The following is a 17,750-nucleotide window of genomic DNA, read 5'->3' as shown; positions in this document are numbered from 1 at the left end:
GATCCCACCACCTTTTTGGGGGGAGAAGCCCTAAATCCTACATGACCATTCTCAGGCGCTTCTGTGGTTTCTAACACGTCAATAACCCTTGCATCTTTGCTGCTGCGTGGATCTCCATCCCCTGCCTCCACTGAGATGGCAGACCGAAGGACCTCCCTAGCACACCGTCCCTCAAACATTGGTGTGCTGCCCCCAGGCTTATCTTTAGTGAGCCTGGTTTTATCCCTTTCCCCCTTCAAATCTAGTTTAAAGCTCTTTCAATGAGCCCTGCTAACTCCTGAACGAGAAGTATTGTTTAATATATTTAATTTCTCTCTCTTTTGTTAGCACAGCAGAGTCAGGGGGACGGCTGCTTTGTCTGACCTCCCCTCCATGGGAATAGTAACTATAATGGGTTTAATTAACTATGTGGTATTGACGTAATTAGTTATCCCAGTGATTATACTTCTTTAATAAAAGCACTTCATTTGGGATGCATTTCTCTTCTGCATATGCAGAGCCCTACACCTATATTTCATAACTGTCTAGACATCAGAACTGTGTGCATATTTTAGCATCAGCCCTTGAGAGAGAGGTTATTTTGCATGGCTTAAGATAATTGGGAAGAAATTATTTTGCCCCCTGGTTTCAGACTCACTCGCCTACTGAGAGAAAAGGAGTTGGGGGGAGGGAAAGCAGCTCAGTTTGGGGAAACCAAAATAGGGAGGGGGAAGGGCTGGATTTGGAAACCGCGTGCTCAGGGACTGGCTCTTTCTAACTTTTGGACCCCAGAGACAGTAGCACTGGAGGGAACTGATAAAGTTTAACCTGTGGGCGAAGTAGATGCTGTATATCTGGTTTACTGATATGTATTTATGTACACAGAACTATTACTGTAGGTGTTTATGACATAAGCTTACATCCATTGTGTTATATTTACATACATCAAGCCTCGGTAACTCTGTTACTGTTATCACACAGCCAAATCGACAATAAGGAATGAATTTTAGTTTTCAATTTGGTTTTGCTTTTTGTTGGTTTTTTTTTTGTTGTTTTCCTGGGAAGGCACTGTTCATTGTGTTTCATCCCTCTGGCTAATCTTGAAGAGCAACGCTACAAGGAGGAGAGATTACCATATGAAAATGTCATTTTATATCATATGAATACCTTAAGAAAAATAAGAACAAAGGTAAAAGGTCTAAGGGAGGAGATTAACTTGCTGTTCATGGATCAATCTACCACAAAACACTATGAGTGAACTCCTTTAGCTTACCTCTCAGTTCATAGCTGGGGGGAGGGATTCCTATCTGATAAAATATACTAAGAGATTAATGCATTCTGCACACAGCCTACTTCATAGGTAGGAGGTGTTATTCCTGTTCCTGTTGCTGTGTTTCATCTAACATTTTAAAAGTTTTTTTCCTCTCTCTCCCTATCTGCTCTTCTTCATCTCTTTAGTTTGCAGAACTGTGCTGCAATCCCTTCAGTCTTTCTTTCTTTCCCTGTTGAGAGAAACAGACTGAAATCACTGCAGGCATTTGAATGCTTCATGCAGCACAGGAGTGAACTCTGTGGGTCATCGTAACAGCCAAATACATAAACAAGTTCCCAAGAAATGGGGAAAGCCAAGACAATGGGGAAGAACTGGTTGTGAGACCTGCAAACATGGCTTGTTCTCTAATCACAAGGGATGCTCCACTGAAGCCCCCATCCCTCATTAAATCAATAAAATCATGTGTCTTTTATTTTAATCCTGTATTCCAGAAGCAAGGATAGAGGCTGAGGCTTTTCATTTCATTGTTTCTAACAAATCACTGAGATGATATTGACAAACGTTGATTTCTCTACCTTAGTGTTTCAGAAAATGTCAGTATGGAGGCAGGTGCTGGGCATTCAGCCACTTTTTTTAAAAGCGAAAAAGGAGATCTGTGACAGCCTTGCTGCAAATACTGTAGCTTTCTGAGACATTTTGTTTGGTTTGATGTTGTGCTGCAATGACGAGAGAGGAAGGATCTGTTATGTACAGCTGCATGAATCTCTGGATTGAAGTTTTTACAGCCTTAGATCCTCTTTTATACAGTAAAGGGGAGATGAAAGCAAATAACTCACATGCCATGAAACAGGTACAATGGGATTCTGAAAGGCTTAGCATTCCTGGTAAGTATTTGATCGAAATTCAGACAAGGGAACTTTGCACCGTCATTTGGTGGAGTGACAAACATGGTAAAAATACCTCCAAAATCTTCGTTGTTTTGTCAGCTCCAGCTTGATTGAATTAGCAAAGAATGAGTCACAGTTGAAAAAAGAGCCATTCTCCCCTGAAATTTATTAAAGTTTGGGTGGTAAAGAAGCACATGTTTATTTCCTAAATGAAATGCAGGCAGAATATGTATCAGGCCATGTAAACAGTAGTGCTACTTTCCTATGCAAGGCATGTTCAAAAATTATCTTTTACTGAAATCATAAAATGGCTCCAAATCTCAGTGTAAATGGGGTTTCTCTTCCCCAGTTATTTATCCACTGTCAGATCTTGTATATCTTACATGAAAAAATGCTTGGGTGAAAATGGTGAATAATGTAAATACAGGCTGGTTGTTTACCAAAGATTGTTCATCTTCAAGGAGAGTTCTTTTGTTCTGAAAAGTGTCCTGTGTGTATTTGTTTTCTGAAAGATGCCACTAACACTGTCTCTCATCAGTTTAGGTAGGGCCTAACCAATGTATGTGTTAGTCACAAAACTGATATAATGTGCTGTTACCTGTGGTAACTTCAAACACCCTGGTTACTGACCTAGTCTATTGTTTACTTAGTTTTCAAGAATGTTACCTGGCGATAGATTAGAAAAGCAAAAAATCTTCACTGAATGAATCTACTGACTTTTGCGTAATGCTGGGTAATAATAATGATAGCAACAATTAAAAAAATAGCAGTAAAAGAAGAGCCCCTTAGAATAATGTGGATCATTCTCACCTTCAAATGACGTATGCCACCACACACCTTTTCACTTGATTGATAAGTAATTGTAGTTTGGAGTCAATGAGACCCCACTGAAAATCCTTGAAATGTTCTAGATGTACCATGATCAAGATTGCAGGCCTATTAGGCACTTAAATAAACAGAAGTAATATAAGACAGCAGGGTGCTTGGCCCACAGATTAGCTTTAACTAGTAATTTTCCTCCAAGAAGTCATTAAAAAAAAGTACTTGCAATACATCAGTTAAGTTAGAACCTAGCTCATGAGTCAAAGCTTAACTGGTTGTTGTAGCACTAATGTGTAAAACAAAAGTACAGTTGTTTTACCAGTTGTAGAAGCAGGTATGTTCTATGGCTTTGTCCACATACAGTCTGTCATGAGAAGGAGGAACAACTGGTGTGGCTTAGAAGGAGCTAGTTTCATTACTGGCATTAGAGAGTTCTGCATGGTCACACAGGTAAATTACCCCAGAAGCTCTGCACACCACTGTGGCTCAATAGCCAGAGCTGGGTTTGGGACTTGTTCATCACGTGTACTCAGGTCTGCCCTATTGTAGTGTGTTTTTACCCACTAATATCTAAGTAAGCTTTTTCAGGTAGTCATATTCTTTACGGGAGGTCCTGCTGCCTACCAGTCACAACAGACAGCTTCCTCTACCTACAGCACCCTGGGCTGCATTAGGAGTAGTGTTGCCAGCAAGTTGAGGGAGGTGATCCTTACCCTCTACTCAGCACTGGTGAGACACATCTGGAGTCTGGGCTCCCCAGTACAAGAAAGATATGGACATAGTGGAGAGAGTCCAGTGAAGGCTCACAAAGATGACTAAGGGACTGGAGCATCTGTCATACGATAAGAGGCTGACAGAGCTGGGACTGTTCAGCCTCTTCTGTCAGGAGAAGAGAAGGCTGAAGGGGATCTTATCAATGTGTATAAATACCTGATGGGAAGAAATGAAGATTAGGGAGTGAGGCTCTTTTCAGTGATGCTCAGGACAAGAGGCAATGGGCACAAATTAAAACATGGAATTTCATCTGAATACAGCAAAACACTTTTTTACTGTGAAGGTTGTTAAACACAGGAACAGGTTGTCCAGAGAGGTTGTGGAGTCTCCATCTGTGGAGATACTCAAAATCCAACTGGACATGGTCCTGGGCAACCAGCTCTCAGTGGCACTGTTTGAGAAGAGGGGTTGGACTAGACACTCTCAAGAGGTCCCTTCCAACCTACCTATATGATTCTGTGATTCTGTTTGTATTGGAACAGATGAATTACACATGAGCATAGAATGTATAAAGACATAATGATGATGTCAACAAATCAGGATCCTGTCTATTGGGAGGAATAGCATGTTTGTAACGTTCACCTATTGGGTTTTCAGAGCAGGACGTCACTTCAAGTGCTAAGCACAATTTTAAAATATATTCTTGAACTCCAGCAACTGCTATGCAATACTCTTAAGCAAACTAGACCAAAATGATACTATCAAGAGATATCTGTCTCTATTTTGCAGACCCTAACAGCCTGCTAGATAACCCTTCAATCAGTCTCTAAATCAATACAATATGGTACTCAGGAATATTTGTTTCTTCTTGTGTTAAAGCCATTTAGTACAATATGCCTAGTGATAAGTCACTAACCATCTTCCTGTTCTGTTGGCTCCTTTCTGTGTATATTAACTAGGGCTGTCTGGAGGAGCTCTGGCTGAATAATCAGAGAATGTCAGTTTTATATAAATCCAACCACTTCACACAACTCAATCTTTTTTGCTGAAATTCCATTTTGAAGAAAAAGGGAAGAGTAAAGTTGTAACAGACTCAAACTGCCTTGTTTTTGACAGCATCAAAATGAAGACTGTAATTTCTTCACTTTGAAATACTTTATTTTAACATGTGCATTATATATATTATTAAAACAAAGTGAAGTTGTCAAATTGAACCAGTATTTATTTTATTTTCAGTTCTGATTTGTCTGAAATGTAAAGAATATTTAGATAATCCTGGTGAATAAATTTTCTGATTTCATTCAAAACAAATTTTAAATTCTCTAAGGTTTGGAAATTCCCATCTCCAGAGAGCTCTCACAATGCTTCCTATATGCATGAATCACATGCCCTGGCAAATCAGTTTAATAATGTTTTTTTTCTGATGCTAAGCTACATGTTGGCTGTAGAAGATATAGAGGACTCCGATGCATTTGAGATTGTGCAATATGTGAATATGAGTAGTGTGAAAGATGCCACATAACAGGAAGGATGATACAAGTAACAAAAGGCTGCGGGTACTGTTATGTAATGCAGTCCTAAAGCATAGCTGAAATAGGTATCTACTGTGCCAGGCTCTACCTATTGATAGTCATAGATTTAGCATGAGTCAGCTATAATCTATATTCCATTAAAGATTATGGGAGGAAAATATTATAAAATATAACACTGCTTAAACAATGTAATTACAGGCTTCATTCATGCAACCCCTTTACTAGCATCATGATCAGTGATGTGAAAGTCAGCATTGCAGAAGGATAGAGGTGGGAAACCATATTATTGTCACCCTCATTCCTTCTGGTTTTTTTTGGTTAAAAATCACACATTCCATTCTGGAGAATCTCAAGAGCTGTTTTACAATTTAAATGGCATTTTCTTATCCAACCCATTTGAGCCTTGAATTTAGTCCACCATTTTTATTCACATTAGTGGCATAGAAATAAATCTGTATTTCTGTTTCCTCTCTTTAGCCCTGCAGAGCCAACGCAACTATTACTGAGAGACCTGAACATTTGCTGTTAAGCCTATGAAGAGAGTAATTAACATGGATTTATTTTGGCTTTTGGCTCTGCCAAGGAAGGCAATAGTCTTGCACAGGTGTAAGAGACCAAAATTTGACTGCAAAGTCTTACAATGGACTATGAGGCAAGAGCCCCAAAAGACACACCTGACAGCTGGAACCAAGGCTAAGTTTGCAGAGCTGGCTGTTTAAAATTTTATATTTTTTTTGCATCAAGAGAGAATGAATGTGACTTGGAAGTTCAGAGGCTTTGATGACACAGCACCAGATTAGATATAGTTATCTAGTTAGAATGGCATCTGCAGATTTTGAATAACATACTTTAATTTGGGAAACTGAATTAGAATTACCTGAAATATGGCAAAAAAAGGCTGATCTTGTAGTGTGCTGCTGTGACCAGAAGTGCTGGAAACTTCAGAAGAAACCCTCTTCTTTTAAGTTTTCCAAACCAGCACTGGTACTTCAGTCAAATTTTTCCTGTATCTGCATTGTGGGTAAGAAGTAATAACAGGAATCTTTTGATATGCACTGCTTGGTACATGGAAATCCCCAGTTATGCATTTTAATAAAGGTAGTAAACTAATATCTAAAACAATGTTTTACAAATCAAACACTGTTTGGTGAGCTTTACAGAGTTTGTCAAATCTTGTCAAGAATGATTTGTCAAATAATTTAAGGCATAAAAACATACAAATAATCAAATAAATCATAGGAATATTACCCAATGAATTCTGCCTTTATGAATTAGTGTCATCCTGTTATGTGTCAAAACAGCCAAGCTTCATGGACTATTGAGAGAGAGCTGAAGTGAGATGAGTTCGGTGGGAACATACAATGCTGATCTGCTCAGTCTAATGGTGCCTCTCAATTGTGCACACTTTTAACAGATGAACAAGGATCCTATAACCAAGATAACCCCGGTCAAATGTAATGCAAAACTGCCTGGAGCCACCAAAATAGCAAAAAGAAAAGAAAATTCCAAATTAGCCTGGGAAATGATGATACGCACTTAGAGATGAAGTGAAAAGAAATTAACTTGGAAGACCTTTCTCCGTATCAGCTTTGACCGCATGAACGTCTTCCAGCTACTTTTAATATGCTCTCACTGTTAAGTTCCACTGAAAAGCATTAGGAATGTAAAGCAGTAGAACTGTAGCTATCAATTCAGATCTGGTATATTAAGCAGTAAAGGCATATCAACAAATATTCAGAGAACTCATAGATTCACAGGACTAAAGGACTGAGGAGATCATGAAAGTTTCTAGTCAGATCACAGGCCTCTGAAATATGCCTCTTACTCCCTGTACTGAGCCTGTAAAACTCAGTGTTATCTTTCTCTGACTTGAGCAGTTAGCCAGAAATCCAGATTCTGTTGAGTTGTTTAAGTCAGTAGGAAAGAGAAATTGATGCTAAAATCCTATTTATTGTTTAAAAAATGTACAAAGGCTTCTTTTCTTCAGTACAACAAATATCAAATGGGGAGAGATGCTATCTTTCCTCAAAGCTCTGAGCTCTTTTCTAATCAGCACTTATCCCAACAGCTTTCTCTTGGCTTGGCTGTGGGCTGCGTTCCCAGTTTGTGTTCTGGCTTTGTCTGCTGCTCTCTTAGTCTGGTTTTTTTCTGCCTCCATTTCAAAGACACATACAAAATCATAGATGACATTCAGCCACAGTTACACCAAACTATCTGAGAAAGGGTTAGCTAATTTGTTCTAATAATTTATCATCTTAGAGTTTGCATCTTCCAGAGAGGGAGATACCTATTCCAGAAAGGTATCATGATTTGAAGACATCAAGAGATGGAGTCCTCTTCTTCGCTTGGCTGGGTGTTCGTATGGTTAATCACTTTCACAATCAAATCTCTGTGCTTAATTCCTCACCTGAATTTTCTTGAGAACTCTTTTCAGCTTCTGATTTTTTTTTCTTTATTACATTAAAGGCTTTCAGTAATTGGTGATTCCTTCTTATGAAAGTACTTATACACTGTGATTAATTAATCTCGTGGCATATTTTCTGATGAACTAAATAGAATGAGCTCTTTAACTCTTACTGTAAAGTATTTTCTTCAGTCCTCAGATCATTTCTGTGACTCTTCCTTGTACCAATGCATGCCAATGCATCAACAATAAAATGTGAGCACCAGAAGTGAAAAATAAGCATTACTCCTATCAGTATCCTATATTGAGCTTAACTACTCCGCTCTGCTTTTCTGCATTACTCTTCTGGTTATACATACAACAGCTGAATTAACTGCTTTGCTGGAGCACTGGGATTCATGTGGAGTTGCTTATCCAGTGTAGGCTCTACGGTCTTTTGGAAGGTCTCTGCTTTCAGGGATGTCACCACACTTCTAGAGTAATGAAGTTCTAAAGCTTGAATAGGTTGCGAGAAAAAAACCCCAGTCTGTTGGGATATTTAACTTAGGAGTGGTAACTGGTGTTGCAAATGAGCAAGTGCACAACTTTGTATTTATCAATACCTATTTGCAATGAGTTGATGTGCATTCAAACAGCTGTGGTCTGTGTTGTATGTAAAACTGGAAAGCTTAGTTTTCCTACAGAAGGACTTGACACAAATACCCATGGTTTTCAATAGTGGTCCAAGCAAAATCTTATTCCATTGCAAATCTTTGAAGAAACAATAGTGAATAATCAACCTGCTCATTCACCAACTAGAGAAATTTCTTGACCGTAGTTCATGACCTAACTTGCATTATTATTTGCAGTTAGATGAAGTGAAAAGGGGACACATCTTTCAGTACCACCAATGAAAGTATATAGCACTACACAAAGAAGTGGCCAAAGGAAAATAGAAATTAAACCGGAAGATTACTCCCTAGCGACCTCCTTTTTCTGTGGGTTGTTGTAGCCAAAAAAGCTGGTTTGTTTCTTCTATATATATATTAAGCATCTGGAAGAGCAAAGTCATGTGCAAGAAGGTATGACCTAAATGTAAGCTAAAAAGTGGGGAGGGAAGGTGTGGTCCCAGATTTTGCATCACAAACTCCATTGTGCTAAGTGGGAGAACTAAGTCCCTGGTTTTCACCTCTGGTCCATAAATACAAGCCTACCAGTTTGAATAATATCCTTTCCACCGAGTTCTTCCCCTTACTTATCTATATGAGCTCTTAGTTAATTTGCTCTATGTGTCTGGACTGTCTTGTGTGAAATAGGGCTAGATTAAAAAAATACATAAGGATTTGATGTCAAGATGGCATCATTTGGGTAGTTTCTATTTTGTCACATTCTTCCATATGTAATTCAGGATGTGCAACTGGTCCTCTCAATAGAACTTCAAGCAAACTCCAGTATATTAATTTGAATAGGAAATCGTCATAAAGATTGCAGGTACTGTACTCATATTTTAACAGAAGTAATAATTCTGTCACTGATTGTGCAATGAAATACATGCAGGACCTATTTTTCACAGGGAGAGATAGGAGATATATATAAACCTAAGTGAAGGTAAAGCTATAAACGAAGCTAAGTATATGGCCCTTCATCTGAAAGCTCCTTTATACACATTCTCAATCCCCTTTTTATTTCTGACAAAGCCTCTCTGAAATCCATGGCTTTGACAGAATTGAAGGGGACCAGTTTAGGCTTAGTTTGAGGTATGTATTTGGCCAGTCTTTTTTAAAAAAGTGGTGGTCCTTGATGTATTACCTTTTTGTAAAATGTACATTGGAAAACAAAAAGATTTACAATGAATTGAAGTGGAGGTTCATAAGATTTACAGACTCTATATACTGATTAGTATTTAAGCTTATTTAAAAGGGATTCCATGGGCTTTGCCAGGATCATATATTTTGAAAAATGCATATCAGAGTACTATTATTAATACCTTAGATTTTTTTAAAAGTACACAAAGATTTAGAATTAAAATTAGAATTAGACTAAATTTCCACTCTGGTGTTCCAACAGGCAAGTTTATTTTGGCCCCAGCAATTTCAGAATCAGGGATGGAAAGGGTAGGATACATCAAGTTAGTTTCAAACATGGAATAGATAAAAAACCTCCCTGGATGTACTTAGTATAGATGGGTGAAATTTTTTTGTCATATAATGTGGATATGGATGACATTTTCACATATTTTGCTAAATTCATAAAGCTACTTCAACTGAAGATCTTATGAAGTTATATAAATACCTGATTGAGGGGGAATGAAGAAGAGGGAGCCAGACTCTTTTCAGTGGTGCTCAGTGACAGGGCAGGCAATGGGCATAGACTGAAATACAGGAAATTCCATTTCAACATAAAAACATTTTACTGTGATGGTGGTCAAACACTGGAACAAACCCAGAGAGGCTGTGGATGTGCCATCCTTTGAGATATTCAAAATCCTGCCGGACACAGTCTTGGGCAACCTGTGCTTGTTGATCCTGCTCTGAGCAGGGTGTGTAGACTAGGTGATCTCCAGAGGTCCCTTCCCAGCTCAGTGTCTCTGATTCCGAGAAACTACTCATGCTCAGAACCCCTGAAAAGGAGGCCTTTTGTTTAAAAACCTGTATTGGAATATGTTTGCTTCCTAAAGACATAAAAGAAAGGTAAGCCATGTTAGACTCCATACTAGGAATTAGTTTTCTTTATTATCCAACCAATGTTAGTCCAAGACAAAAAGCAAATTATTGATTCAAAGATTTTCCATTGGACACATAAAAATAGACTGAATTTTTAAGCTGATGTCAAGGTCTCAAACTGAGTTAGAGGTGGTCTGAGTCATCTCTTCTGGATCTTTGCTTATTAGGACACATCTAGTAAAAGATCTGTGACACCAGCAAAACTGACATTTTACATGCTGCTAAATTTAATTCACTCACAGCCACTAGAATGGATGGTTTACCTCATCTCCTTTTACATTTCAGGAAACTGAAGCAATGGTCTGCTGAAGCTAAAATCACATTGGTCCTAGAACATGAAAATGGACCCCGTTTCCTTTAATAGAATAGCAGATCACACTTTTTTGTCAAGTTTTGCCAGTAAAGCCGTTGTTCAGGCTGGGTACATGATTTCATTAAAATAATTTTAATAGATGGTTTTACAAGGAGGGCTACTATTTTTGCAGAAAAAGATAATAGAAAAGGTACAGGAATGCTTCTTATAACATACCTTTAAACTATACAATGGCATGGGAGAAAGGTAAAATAGAGCCTAATGCATCTTTCCAGATTACTGTATAACAAAATTAGCCCTGTCTGGCAGACACTCTAATAGAAATATTTGAAATGATTTCCAGACTGGTAAAATCATGCTATTCCCTAAAATGATATGGTATACTTAGGCAATTTTTAGGCAAAATGCTATCAAGGTTCAGGGATCAAGGATATATTATTCCAACCTGCTGAGAAAATTTAAGCTATAGAATTTCCAGTGAGATATATGTTGCAGAGATCTGTGATGCCACCCTAAGTTGATGTACAAAAGAATAATCCTTACACAAAATGACAAATGTCTGACAGGTGTACATAGAACAGGGCAATCTTATGAAAACAATGTTACTGTTAAGGAAAGTAAGTATTCCAAATGCCAACATTTTTTTCTGCAAGTTCCTTACCTTTTGATTTTGGATGAGTGATTTATGTGTCACATTCTTCTTTAAGTCTGGATAATCATTTGAAACCAATCAAAATATACTAATATCTCTCTAGCCTAGAATTACTGCACAGGTATCATCAGATGGACCTGGCAATAGAAAAAATGTGTATCTTTTTAATAATAATAATGTAATTTTTTTAATCTTAGAAAAAATGCAGGTATTTTTCATAGATATGATGTACATACTTTTTAAAATTTATGGTATACATGTTCAAGTTATTTTTATTTGAAGAACTTTCTTGCTGTGGCTCCCAGAGTAACTGAAGCTCATGGCTTCATTGCAACACATACTATGCATTCCTTTCTTGGAGGGTTAACAGTGAATGACATTATCTGTGACTCTCCAAAATATGTTCATTCCAAGAGAGTGGGCTTTCATAAGTGAATAGTTAGTTTGTGCCATGCTCAAAGGACAAATGTTTCATCATGCTTGCATGGTACTACAGGAGTGTGAGAAACATTGCTTGGGATCACGGGTCTGTGTGAAAAGAGTGATGCTGTGTTGGAATATCCAGATACAATGGTTCTGATTCTCTTCTCTATTCAAATAATAATTCTTTTTTCAGGAGCAGTACCAGTTGCTTTGCAGTGTGACTCAGACCCCAAGGGAAGACTTGCTGCAAAGCGCCTACAGTATAAGTAAGTGAAAGCAAATTGCTAGAGACAAATAGTAGAATCTAAAGAAGCAGTAAGGCAGGTCTATACAACAGACAGTGGCTTCATCACACCGGTACCTAAACCATTGCCAAATCTTTCTGCAGACTAATTGGCAAGAGAGGTTACTAAGAAAGAATTTTAAATAATGAAATGTATTTGTTAACTAGAAACTTCTTCCAAACAGAAAGGAAAACATGAGAGAAAACATGAAGATGCTTATTTGAAATTTTAATGAATTTTATGTACATTTATGTACATTTATTATGTACATTGTAATGAATTTAATGTACATTTTAATGAATACTACTAGTTGTGGTATGGGAAGGAATGAAAGACAGGAATATGGGAATACTGTCTTTAGGCAATGTTATACTGTTTAAATTTCTATACTGCTTCCAGTATAGGAATACTGTCACACAATCTATCTCGTGTGCTTGCTTTACCTGTGTGAGCAGATGTCTGCAGTGTAAAACTTGCCCTGGAGATGGTATGCAGCTAGAATCTGCAAAATTTAAATATACCCTGCAAATGAAAACCTAAGGGGTGGTCTGAGTGGTAGATGAAAATCCAAAGTGTAAATATCTCATACAGGCAAAATGGTGGTCCAGTATGCATGAAGGAAACTGCTTGAGTGAACGTGAGCCTTGGATTTCTGCTTGATCTAAAGAAGATAGACATATAGCAAGAAGACAGCTTTGTCAGTTGCCTGTTCAGAGATAGTAACTGAATGAATGTTTGCTTAAGGGATTACCCAGGCTAGAGGTGGTAGCTAAGTTAATTTTTGTAGACAAGATTACCCAGAAATACGGTAGGTGTAGTAGGATGGCCATTTTTCAGTTTAACATTTTACTTTTGGAAAATGCTACCTTGTAAAAAGTGCGAAGTTTTGTAGAGGAAATTAATCTTCAGTGTCAAGAATTTGTCACTGGTAAAGATGAAAGGAATTTTGATTTATGGGAACAGAATTTCAATTGACTCACCAGGATTTTGTTTGGAGAATCTGTCTGGCAAGAAATGTATTTCTTCTTCATTCTACTTCTGAGTGGAAGAAAATGGTGAACATACCAATGAAGCAGAAATCCTGATTCTTATCTAGACTGGACTCTGTGAACCCACAAGAAGTTGTTTCCTGTGTTGAAAATGGCAGTCAATATATGGAAAATATGGAAGTGGTGGTGGTTGTTGGACCAGAAAGAGATTATTACAGATTTTAATGAGTGTGGTTTCTACTGAGTAGATTCTGAGTTGGGTGGCAGTGCTAGGAAGAGATGACTGGATCGAAGACAATGTCACCTCGCTTGGACAAAATCAGCAGGACTCTATGAGACCATAGAGATAATACTTCTGCTCCTTCCCCTTTGAGGACTGCTTTCAGCTCCTGAAAACTAAAAACTAAATATGGTCCCTTGGAATCATACTTGGGTGGGTGACCTTATGTCTGCGTAAGGCTGTTACACAGAAACCTACACAAACCTCTAGTCTCAGCCAGCAAAGACAGTAACAGTGATTGGATACAAAGAGGGCAAGACCCTTTCGTGCTGTGTTCTGCCTGGTCTTTGCTAACCAGGGTATGTGTAGGAGCTTTTCTTGAGCTCAGGCAGGTCGCTGGTGGCTCTGCTGAGCTTCAGAGCAGAGCTGGAACCGGGTGTCACCACTTCTCCCCTGTTCATTCTGTGCACAGAAGTAGGAATGGAATAAAAAGGGTTGATACTCAGAAGTACCATGGCTTTCTCGAATACACAGTTTTCTTGCATTGGTGGCTTTTTCCATTCTCCTTGAGTATTATTTCATTTTAGCTTAGTCTTGGTGTTTTCATCATTTTATAAAGATGTATAGCAGATGTGATGGGAAAAGACATCTCATATCATATGCTCAGTAAATACTGGAGGAATCTTATATGCTTTCTGTTTTGCGTTCACCAGAAGCATGCAAATTTGTCCTAACTCAGCTCTTGCTAGCAATGTTCCTTACTGGAAATTATAATCATATGAGCTGCTCATGATACAATCATGGGAAAAACTTTTGTGTGTGAACCAGCTGAGTGTGCTCACAGGGGGAAGAATTCAGCCCAGCAATGCTATGCATTTAATAGCTTTATCCATTCAGCTTTATAGCTTGCCATTGGGTGCAGATGTTTTATGACTTGTAACAGTTTAATGTGTCCTGGTGGATTACCCTCCAAGTTTCTCTTCATCAAAGCACTTGCTCCAGGTAACTGGAAAGTCAGATCTAAATGAAGTGCAATGTGAGAATGGGGATTGTCAGATTTTAAACGAAGCACGCAGTGGTGCTAAGTAAAGTTTTGAACATGGTATGACATTTCCATGGCCCATCTCACAGGATCGCTACACATCTCCTTCTTTCAGTGTGCAAATTACTATAGTGAAAGAGGTAAAACAGTCATGCGCTGTATTCCACTACAGCACACAGCCAAGCTAAATAATATCTGAAAAGAGAGAGATAATGTTTCACTTGAATTCAAAGTCAAACAAAAGATGTAACAGACAGGGCATCACCATTTCATTCCCCGAAGGTGAGCAGGCCTCTTATGGGCACACTGTTCACTAGCAGTGATGTGAGCCTTTGCCTCACTCCTCCTTTGCTCCTCCTCCTGTTATCCACATGTCCCTTGGGGCCAGGAATATCCCCAGCCCTGCTTCCCATCTCTTTCCAGAGGGTTCTTCCATCTTGCTCTTCCAAACACGCAGCCTCTTCCTTCTCGTCTGTCCCCCACCCCCTCCATTGCTCATCCCAGTTGCTCTGGCTTAGGGCTGGCGAAACAATTGAACCCTCCGGAATGCTTTTGTTGCGATGCAGGGCTGAGGGGCCAGGGGATCCGTGCTGGTAGTCCCCAGGGTCTTCAAGTACCTTCTTTTTCTCCTTTTGCAGAAATTTACTGGAGCAATAAATCTAGTGCAATGATGGAGAAAAACTAAGGCAGGGGATCTCTGGAGAGAGGGAGAGGAAAAAAGAACAGTAACAGTGCAGTAGTGATTGTGCTGCTTTTGCCTGCCTCATGTCTTACTGGCATGTTTTTCTATAAAGCTTATCTACTATGAGAGAGGAAGGGAAAAAAAAAATCCTTTCTGACAGTGGATGCATTGCCATGAAGGTCCCACATGGCAGCGAAGTCCAAATTTCTCAACATCTAGAGAGCCAGCATTAAGTAGGTTATCTGACACCTAAAGAGTCACAAAGGTGGCACCTGGCACCGTAAATGATATCTTTTCCTGAGGCAGACAATGAGGCAAAGATAATCACAGTGCCAAAAAGACAATGCATGTCATGCTGAAACAGAAAGAGTACAAACCTCCAAGACCTCAGAGTGTCTCAGAGAAGAGACCTTCAGCTTTTTTTTTGACAGGTTTTACATGTTTGACTATTATTAACAGAACAAAAGGTTGCACATGGTTATTACTGAGGCGGCAACCTCCCCTGGTTCATGTTTTTTGTTTGTTGTTCTAGGACCATTGCGAAAGAGTCACTTGTTTTCTGTCTTTGCACATTTAGGCTGTGATGGCTGGGAAAAAAGTTTTCAGATTAAAAGGTAATATAGTGAGCCAGAAAACATTCATTGACTTAAAAGGAAACAAAGTGCTTTTATTTTCAAAAATGAGGGGACTTAGGAGATCCTCAAAGTGTTAGTCTATAAATAGCACTGAGCAAATAATTTGTACCCATAATATGCCTTGGTTTTCATTAACAGAATACCTGCCAGCAAAATTTCCCATCCTTCTGGCTGTTGTTGTCATTTGTGTTTCGTAGATGGTGAGAGAATCTTGGGATCCCAACTAACATTATTGTCCTGCTGGGCTAAGTACTTTTTGGACATGTGATTTGTGGGCCTGCTGGCCTGAAGTGACTCAAGCTGATCATATTTAAAGGTCTGTGACTTGTGTTGTGTTTTATTTGGGTCTGCCAACCGTAATTCTTCATATATACGTTATTGTTTCTGTTTTCTAGGTTGGATGAAGATAACTCACAACAGCGTTATTCCTGTAACTGCAGCAGGCAGCAAAATTAAGATCTGAGGGAATTTCAGTGTATAACCTCAAATTTTGCTTCCCTTGAGTATTTCATGCATGTTACATTGAAAGTGAAGAAAGAAGGACAAGGTGAATGTGACTTTATGTAAATCTGTTGAAAATGTGGCTTGAGTATTCACAAAAAGGCTTTTTATGCATTATTTATTCCTCCATAGTTAAATATATGATGCTCACTAACTATGGCTGGTAAATGTGCACCTGCAGAAAGGAATCTGGTGAGAATATGATAAAGGTCTTGCTTGGCTAAAGCACAAATTACCACTAGACTTGGGTGCAGAAGTTAATCTTGACATGATGATGATTCACTTGGGAGAACTGTGATGGGTTTGTAATATGAGTTATAGCAATTTGTAGTTATTGCATAAATGCAAATATTTAGATGGATTGTTCATGATAGTTTGCCACAATAGGAAAAAGCAATGGTAGAGAAAGGATTTTTTTCTTCTGACTTATGTATGTAACCCTTGTCCAAGACACTCTGTACATTCCATGGAGAGATACAGACACTTTCAGGAAGTGATTCATCTCGGGTTTAGATGTCTAAAATAAGGCAGATGGAAGAGCCTATTTCTCTCCACAGAAGAACTTCTAGGCTGAATTGCATTGTAACAAGCAGGCCCAGTAGTAAAAACAGTATGACCACCTGCAAGCAAACACGGTTCATGTCTTAGCACCCTGCCACCAGTATAGTCAAACACAAAGTGATAGTGTCTGACTGTCGAACAAATTCTCTTTCAGCTGCAGCAGAAGTAGCTCATCTGATGAATCAGTCATAATCATGCTCAAATGTGTAGTCAAATTTATACAACACAGAACATAGTATTCCAGTCTGTCAGGAATTAACCCTCCCCATGCAAAAAATGTAAGGTTGCATCTGTGAAGTTCGTATTAAGTTAAGAACAATTTTGGTGTGGCTGTAAATTCAGATTTTCTTTTTTTTCCACTGTTGAGATTTAGGATTTGATTTTGCAGAGATGCAGAACATTTTCTGGACGCTCAGTTCCCTGACTACTTTGAAGGACACGATGCCTTGTGAGATCAAGGCCTTGCACCATGTAGAATGTCTGTATCTGAATTGCTATGTTCCTTAGGTGTGTAAAATTTTGAAATGCCTCCTAAAACTATCACTTACCCTCCACTACTGCTTCCAGCTGCCAGAAAGCAAAGAGTCAGGTGTCTAAGCTTGGCTGATTGGCCAGGCTCCATCTATAATTGATGGAGACAAGCACTTCTGAGGGGAGATTCATCTGGTCTGTGGAGACTGTGAATCACACATTTCCTATCTCTTGCTCCCGGCTATTTGTTGGCACCCCTGCCTCACTTCACGGCAACTTTTGGTTGCTGTTTGTGGCTGTGGCATTAATCAAGTAGCTTAAATTGTTTGGGTTTAAAAAAAAAAACCAAACCGCCCCCCCCCCCCCCCCACTACTGGTTAAAAGGGAAATCTATTCCCTGCCTGTACCTTTTGGGGTGAGGGTGTAGAATTTTAACAAAATCAAGTGTTTTTAAAACAGCAACGGCAATCTATCCAGGGAACTAATTTAAATAAAAAATGTGCTTTTGCTGTGTCTTGTGTGCTTTAGTCGAGGCATTAAAGAATAAATAAAAGGGCATAAGTTAACCAAAATTCCTTGCTTCGTAGTTCTTTTTCTTAATTCTCTAGTTCTTCCCCTGCCTGGTTCAGCCCTTCTCAAGCCCTGCAGATCCTGGGGGAGGGAG

At 38.8% G+C, this 17,750-nt stretch overlaps 1 long non-coding RNA gene across 1 annotated transcript in view; it reads left to right on the top strand.

The window, feature by feature from the left end:
* The window catches only part of LOC115344207, a 36,835-nt gene extending 19,316 nt beyond the window's left edge, over positions 1-17,519 (top strand). Inside the window, exons 5-7 of the long non-coding RNA XR_003924481.1 lie at positions 11,895-11,967; positions 15,692-15,753; positions 15,949-17,519. This is a non-coding gene — a long non-coding RNA (uncharacterized LOC115344207). The remainder of the gene's footprint in view (positions 1-11,894; positions 11,968-15,691; positions 15,754-15,948) is intronic.
* The last annotated feature ends 231 nt before the right edge of the window (positions 17,520-17,750 follow it).

This window comes from Aquila chrysaetos, chromosome 8 (assembly GCF_900496995.4).
Source record: "Aquila chrysaetos chrysaetos chromosome 8, bAquChr1.4, whole genome shotgun sequence".
NCBI classification, from domain to species: domain Eukaryota; kingdom Metazoa; phylum Chordata; class Aves; order Accipitriformes; family Accipitridae; genus Aquila; species Aquila chrysaetos.
The sequence above is the reverse complement of the archived record's forward strand: the minus strand, read 5'-3'. Positions and strand labels throughout refer to the sequence as shown.